At 42.6% G+C, this 7,673-nt stretch overlaps 1 pseudogene; it reads right to left on the bottom strand.

Annotated features, from left to right (window-relative positions):
* Positions 1 to 596: 596 nt before the first annotated feature.
* On the bottom strand, positions 597 to 750 carry LOC110309012 (large ribosomal subunit protein eL39-like; annotated as a pseudogene).
* Between the last annotated feature and the right edge of the window lie 6,923 nt (positions 751 to 7,673).

Here is a 7,673-nt window from a genome sequence, read left to right as displayed (position 1 = left end):
CACATTATCACAGCTGACCCACCCACATAGCGCAATTTCTGCAGTTCTTTGTCCACAGGTCTTTCTGGGTAATTTTTTTTAAATGCCTTATTTTTACTTTTGTTTGCCGAGTTGGTTGTGTGTCTACTCTCCTGCCCTTCCTTTAAACCCTCCATGAGTCCATGAGAAAGGCTACTCTTTTTGAGTCTTTCTTCCTTCCTTTCTTCCTTCCTTCCTTCCTTCCTTCCTTCCTTCCTTCCTTCCTTCCTTCCTTCCTTCCTCCCTCCCTCCCTCCCTCCCTCTGTCTCTCTCCCTCCCTCTGTCCCTCCCTACCTCTCTTCCTTCCTTCCTTCCTTCCTTCCTTCCTTCCTTCCTTCCTTCCTTCCTTCCTTCCTTCCTTCCTTTTCCTCCCTCCCTCCCTCCCTCCCTCCCTCCCTCCCTCCCTCCCTCTCTCTCTTTTTCTTTTTCTTTTTTAAAGGTTCTATATTTTATTACTGGAGAAACACCCTAATTTAAGACATAAGCAAGTCTCCAGGTTAAAAATGTTGAAATATATCTGGTAGAACTGATCGATAACCACAATTTAGTATAATTCAGTCTTGCCGTTGTGTGAATCCTTATGGACCCAGCTTCATTCTCCTCCAGTGTCTTCTTTTAGAGTTGTACCTGATTTTGTTACCAGTGTTCATCTGGATCTACTGAAGAATAGGACGATTTTGCTTGTTTCTTGGTCAGGAATCGCTTGATTCTGAAAGTCTTGTGAGAAGACATGGCGAGAGGCCGAATCAGTTGGAGGAAAGGAGAAGAGCTGAGGCATCCTTTTTTCCCTTCCAAGGACTGGGGAGGACGCTGTAGAGGGGGAGGGGTGTGGGGAAACCCGTGTCATTTTCTATTTCCCCTGCTCTGGTGAAGAAGCGATTTTTTTTTCTTTTTCTGATGAATTCTGTTCTCCTTTCTTCTCCGTTTGTTTGTTTCAGGTAGCTACAGCATGGAATTCAAGGCTAGAGCTCATTCCCTATGGAAGGACAGATTTCATTATTTTCTGGCTTCCGCTGTTGGGAAGCAGGCCAGTGCCTGTTGATTCTTCACTTTGTGACGGTGTTAGCTTGTTTGTTTTAACGTGGCTAAGTTAGTTTTTTTTTTTCTTGGTTGCTTTCAGATAGTTTAAAGTCAGAACTGTTGATGGAACTCTAAATAAGAATCGCGTCTGTGTTTAAACATTGACTTCAGGCATATTACAAAGACCAAGAAGCTATGTAGCTGCAGTTTTGTCTGAATATAGATACTTCCCAGACACAGCACATACGTATTAACATTCTAACAGGTTATGATAGATGTCAATCTATTCTAGAAACCCCCACTATGGGAGGTCATAGTGGTAAGAAAACAACTGTTCTATTATGAAATACTTCTTAAATATTACACAAAATTCTTAAACACAAACATCAAAGATGAGAACTGCAAATGAATGAATGAATGAATGAATGAATAAATAAATAAATAAATAAATAAAATAGAGAAATAACAGAGGAAGACTGAAGGACCACCTGATACAAAGGCTCAGTTTGGTACCATGAGAATGACCAGGAAGGGACCAGGCCTCCACATCTGTAAGGCAGGGGCCCCAGAACATGCAGATACCAGGGCTCTAGAACTGGGAAGCAAAGTTGCATTGCAATGATGTATAAATTATTTTTAAAAGATCAAATTTTTCATAAAACATATGCTTTTCCTGACAAGCATATTTTTTTCTACTACACATTGGGGTCACAATTATCATTGTATTCCAAGAAGAAAGACGACTGAGGGCCAGTCTTTGAGGAATGCACGAAGAATTGCTTGATTTACAGCCTGGTTCTTTTCCTTTTAGTTTTATCAGCCGGAGAAAAGGTAAAGATTGTGTTGTATCACCACCTTGTGGCCATAATCTATAAAATTTAGCATGAGGATCTACAGTCACATTTTACACATGCATCACACACCTGGACACATGTGCACATACATGTGAATACATGCACAAATGGTTTCAATAACTACTGATGATTTCGTTTCGGTAAGCTTTTCCAATTTTCAGTGGGCTAAGATTTGTGTCTTTGCCTATTGTGATCTGAAAAAATGAAATTCCAAGTGTATCTTAAAAAACGTCTCGTCTATACCTTTCCTAGTTGTACGGTCACTTAGTTACAACATATCATGACAAAAGGCAACTTCAACAACTTAAACAAGAGTTTATTTTGGATTTGGTTCCTGAGGGCTAGATGTCCACGATAAGTGGTGACCCTGATTGGTTCACAAGTGACATCAGCTGGAGGAGGATGCTGGGAAATCACATTGTCACCTTGTGCCAGACACAGAAAACAGAAACAAGAAATTGAGCCTATGAAGCAAGGGTTCTCAACCTGTGGGTCCCGACCCTTTTGGAAATCCTCTCTCTCCAAAAATAGTTGCATTATGATTCATAACAGTAGCAAAATTACAGTTATGAAGTAACTAAAAATAATGGTGTGTGTGTGTGTGTGTGTGTGTGTGACCACATCACAAGGAACTGTATTGAAGGCTGAGAACCACTACTATAAACACTGAAAGCCTATTCTCAGATTGATAAGTCCTCTAGAGAGACTCCAGGTCTGAAAAGTTTCATAATCTCCCCACACTGCACAACCAACTGGGAGCCCAGTGCTTAGGTGCACAAGTCTATGTGGGACATTCACTTTCTAACTACCACCCAAGGTTTCTCCTCACCCCTTCTATAATACAAAAGAAAAACCACTACTTGAGTTTCAGAGCTTCTGCAACCTTCACTTTCTCAAAAGCTAACGAATGCTCTGATTTCTGTGAGATTTCTCTTTGGAAAGCCATGGGTAAGACTAAGCTTTAAAAACCACAGCCCTACAATGGCTTGTACAGTAAGCAGTGAGTGCTTTAGTTATCTCTCACAAGTCCCAGAATGATAGCAGAGACAGCTCAAGTGGCAACTCTTACAAGGACAACATGTAATTGGGGCCGGCTTACAGGTTCAGAGGTTCAGTCCATCATCCTCAAGGCAGGAACATGGCAGCATTCAGGCAGGCACGGTGCAGGAGGAGCTGAGGGTTCTACATCTTCACCTGAAGGCTGCTAGCAGAAGACTGGCTTCCAGGCAGCTAGGATGAGGGTCTTAAAGCCCACGTCTATAGTGATGCATTTCCTCCAGCAGGGCCACACTTCCTAATATTGCCAGTCCCTGGGCCGGGCATATACAAACCATCACAAATTAAATAACATGCAATGTGTCGTTTCTCTTAGGTGTCAGAGATGCTGGTGTGTGTGTGGGATCATTCATGATTCCTGAGGATAGGCAAGCACTTCCTTTTGAATCATCAGGGGTGCCCGTTGAGACCAGCAAGATGACCTAGAGGGAGAGAGAAGGGGTGGGGGGTGAGAGGGAGAGGAGTGGGTAGGGAGGAAGGGGGTAGGACTGGGTGTAGCAGAGGGAAGGAAGAAGAGGGAAATATGATTAAGGCACATTGAATAAAATTATTAAAGATTAAAAGTTATTTTAAAAAATATATTATGGGCTGGGAAAATAATTCAGTGAGTCATCACTGTGCAAGTGTAAGGACTGGACTTCCAATCCCAGGCCCCATGTAAATGCTAGGCAGCCTACATGTAAATGCTATGTAAATGCCATGTAAATGCTAGGCAACCTACATGTGAACTCAACACTAAGGAGGCACAGACAGGAGATCCTTAGAGCAAGCTGGCTAGCCAGGCTAGCGGAGTAGGCAAGCTCTGCTTCAAGTAGGAAACCCTGGTTGAATATATATGGGGGAGTCAGATCAAGAGAGACACCAGAAGTCAACCTCTGGCTTCCATAAACACATGCAGAGGCATTCATACATGCAACCAGCACACCCACCCACAAGCATGCTAAAGTGCATATATACAGGCATAAATCCGTACCAAAAAAAAAAATGTGCTGATTATTGGTCTTCCCATCCTTGAATTCTCAGCACAACCCATGGCAGTGTGTAACTCAATGAAGATTACTTTAAAGTTTGATGATGAACAATGATATGGAAGTAAAATCTAAAACAAAGAAACAAAACAAAACAACAAAACAAAACCTGAAACCCTTTCTCCTCTCCAAGTTGCTTTGGTCCTGGCGTTTCATCAGAGCAATGATAACTTTCAGGCATTTTTTTAAATTGACACTGATTCTGGGAGACTCTAAGAAATGTTGTGCCCCATCCCCACCCCCCGTTAAAGGTAGGACCTGTGGGAGTCAGTTGACTAATAGAGTTTTGGTTGAAGTCTGACTCGAATAGGTCTAGTTTGTCCTTGAATGCATCCTGCGGTTATTCCCCTAATCCAAGGGTATACATCTCCCTTTAATGCTCCTATTTGGATACGGCAGAAGATAAATAGATTGTGGAGAATGAAGGTTAACTATCAAATACTTAATCAAGTAGTGACTCCAATTACAGTTATACCAGATGCGGTGTCCTTAATTCAGAAGACTAACATATCTCCTTGTTTATGGTATGCAACTATTGATAGTAAATCAATACTTGGTACCTGTCCATAAGGACTACCAGAAGCAATTTGCTTTCAGTTGGCAAGGCCAGCAGGATATATTTACACTTTAACTCAGAATATATTAACTCTCCAGCTCTGTCATAACTTAGGAAGGACTTTGTTCATCTTTCTCTTCCACAAAATATTACATTGGTGCACTATATTGACGACATTATGCCAACTGGACCAAGTAAGCAGGAGGTAGCAACTGCTCTGAACTTGTTGGTAACATAAATGTGTATTAGAGGACGGGAAATAAACCCAATCAAAATTCAAGGGTCCTCTGTCTCAGTGGAATTCATAGGAGTGCAGTGGTGTTGAGCAGGCAAGGCTATCTTTTCTAAGGTGAAGAATAAGTTATTGTACCTGGTCCTTCCCAACACTAAGAAAGAAGCATAATATTTAGTGGCTCAATTTGGATTTTGAAGATAGCACACCATGAGCTGAGTATTATCTGACATATCGTGCCATAAACAGGCCATGCATAGCAACAATCTGTTATCAAATGGAAGTAGTATGTTCATGATTGGACCTGAGCAGGTCCTGAAGGCACAAGCAAGTTACATGAAGTTGTTCAAATTCCTATGGTTTCTATTCCTGGTCATCCCTTTTGCTGCCAAGTATTCACCTATAGTCCCATGGGCTATGCTGTATGATCGGTTGACTGTGAACGAGGAGAATTAAGGACTGGTTTACTGATGGTTCTGCACACTATGCAGGCACCACCCAGAAATGGACAGTTGAAGCATTAGAACCATTTTGGGGGATACAACCTGAAAGACACTGCCGAAGAGAAATCTTCACACTGGGGCAAATACATACATTTGTTCATACATTTTTGTTTGGAAGGTGAAATGGCCAGATGTGTGACTGTTCACTGATTCATGGACTATAGCCAATGGATTGGTTGGATGGTCAGGGACCTAGAAAAACTATAGTTAGAGAATTTCTGTGAAAGACATTTGGGAAGAAGTGTGTGGCTAGATCTCTCCAAATGGCTAAAGGATATGGGGATACTTGTGTCCCATGTCAATGCTCATTAAATGACTTCAGCTGGGGAGGAGTACCACAGTCAAGTGAACAAGATCATCCATTCTGTAGAGAGTCAGCCTCTTCCTCCTGCCATCTCTGTTACTGCCTAATGGGCACATGAACAAAGTGGCCATGGTGGCAGAGATGAGGGTTGTGCATGCACTTGATTACATGGACTGTCACTCACCAAGGACAACATGACTACCTCTGTGACTGAGTGTCAGATCTGCCAACCGCAGAGACCAACAATGAGCCCCAGATATGGCACCATTCCCTGGGGCACCTAGTAGCTGGATTATTACATTTGACGGCTTCTGTGGGAAAGAGAATCCTTTGTCCTCAGTTATTCTAGCTACAGGTGGTCTCCTCTTCACATAACACTTCTGCCAAAAGTACCATATATGGACTTACAGAGCGCCTTATCCACCCTCATAGTATTCCATACAGAGTTGCTTCTGACCAAAGAACTCACTTAAGCCCTTAAAGCAACAGACTAAGAAGGAAATAACAGAGTCAGAGAGCATGACTGATCCAGATTACAGGGGGAAATTGGATTGCTTCTCCACAGAGGAGATAAGAAAGATTATGTCTTACACACAGGAAATCCCTTACGGCATCTCTTAGCGCTACCATGTCTTGTGCCTAAAGTCAATGGGAAACTACAATAACCTAATTTAGACATGATGATAATGGGTACAAACCCTTTTGGGTTTGACATGGGCCACTCCTCCAGGAAAACATCTTCTGAGGTGCTTGCTGTGCGTAGAGGAAATATAGAATGCCCAGTATTTAAGATACCAAAGGCATGTTCCTCAAGGGAATTTGACACCTATTCTAAGAAATATGTATTTGTAGATGTACAGGGAATAGGGGGATACATATATCACAGTAGACATAATTATGACCAGGTTAATGTTTTCATCTGGAAACTAAATATAACATAAGGTGATATATGACTGTGTGTCAACTTGACAAGGGGTGGACTTGTGGTGGCTGTTCTTGTTTGACAACTTGAATATGGCTGGAATCAACTAAAACCCAAGCAGCTGCTGGCTACATCTGTGAGGAATGTTTTCTTAAATCATTTGAAGTGAGGAGACCCACTTTTAAGGGCATCTTCTGAAAAGATCTTTTAAGATCCTTAGAGGTGGGATGATATATCTTGAATCCAGATCCTTTGAAGCAGGACGGTCCACCTTTAATCTGGGCCAAATCTTCTGCCTGTCTCTCTCCTTCTGTCTCTTGTCTGTCTGTCTGTCTGTCGCTCTCTCTCTCTCTCTCTCTCTCTCTCTCTCTCTCTCTCTCACACACACACACACACACACACACACACACACACACACATGCACACCCACTCAAACCACACTATCAATTCTGCTCCTCCACAGCAGCTGTCCTCAGCCTATGGATCACAACTCTGTGTGTGTGGAGAGCTGAGCAACCCTTTCACAGCAGTCACCAAAGACCATTAGAAATATCACATATACATTACAAATCATAAGAGTTGAAAATTACAGTTATAAAGTAGCAACGAAAATAATGTTATGGTGGGGGGTGTCACCACAACATGAGGGACTGTATTGAAGGGTCACACAGCATTAGAAAGGTTGGGAACCACTGACCTGGAGCGCCTGACTGGTTAACTAACACAAGGGGTGAGAGCTACATTTTGTGGCGGGTATAGGGATATGCATATATAGTGCAGTTAAACTATACTGACTCGGGAAAATGGCAGGAGTAGGTCTTCCTCTAGGCTCCATGGCTACGGGCGGTTGGGTAAGCGTGCAGTGTCAGGTGTGAATTTCCAACTACTGAACAGGCCCTAAGCACAGTTAGGTGGGCGTTGGTCCCTCCTCCTCCTTGTCAGTGCCATTACTGCATCTTTCAGAATAGCCTGCCGTTCGGATCATTGACCTGGTTCGTAGGTGTTACAGCTGGCTAGAGCTATTGATTGTCTTTTTCCCTTGGCAGCTTACATGGCTTCAGATACTTTGAGAGTTAGTTATCAGGGAAGAGGGTGTAGTTCTGGTGCAGATTGAATCTTCCAAGTATCCTGTCCACAATGTGTCCTATCTTCAGCCATGACCTCTCCCCTTCTTTTTTTG

This window comes from Mus caroli, unplaced genomic scaffold, assembly GCF_978045245.1.
Source record: "Mus caroli unplaced genomic scaffold, Mus_caroli_1 scaffold_12, whole genome shotgun sequence".
Taxonomy (NCBI): domain Eukaryota; kingdom Metazoa; phylum Chordata; class Mammalia; order Rodentia; family Muridae; genus Mus; species Mus caroli.
Note: the sequence above shows the minus strand (reverse complement) of the source record. Positions and strands in the feature narration are given on the sequence as shown.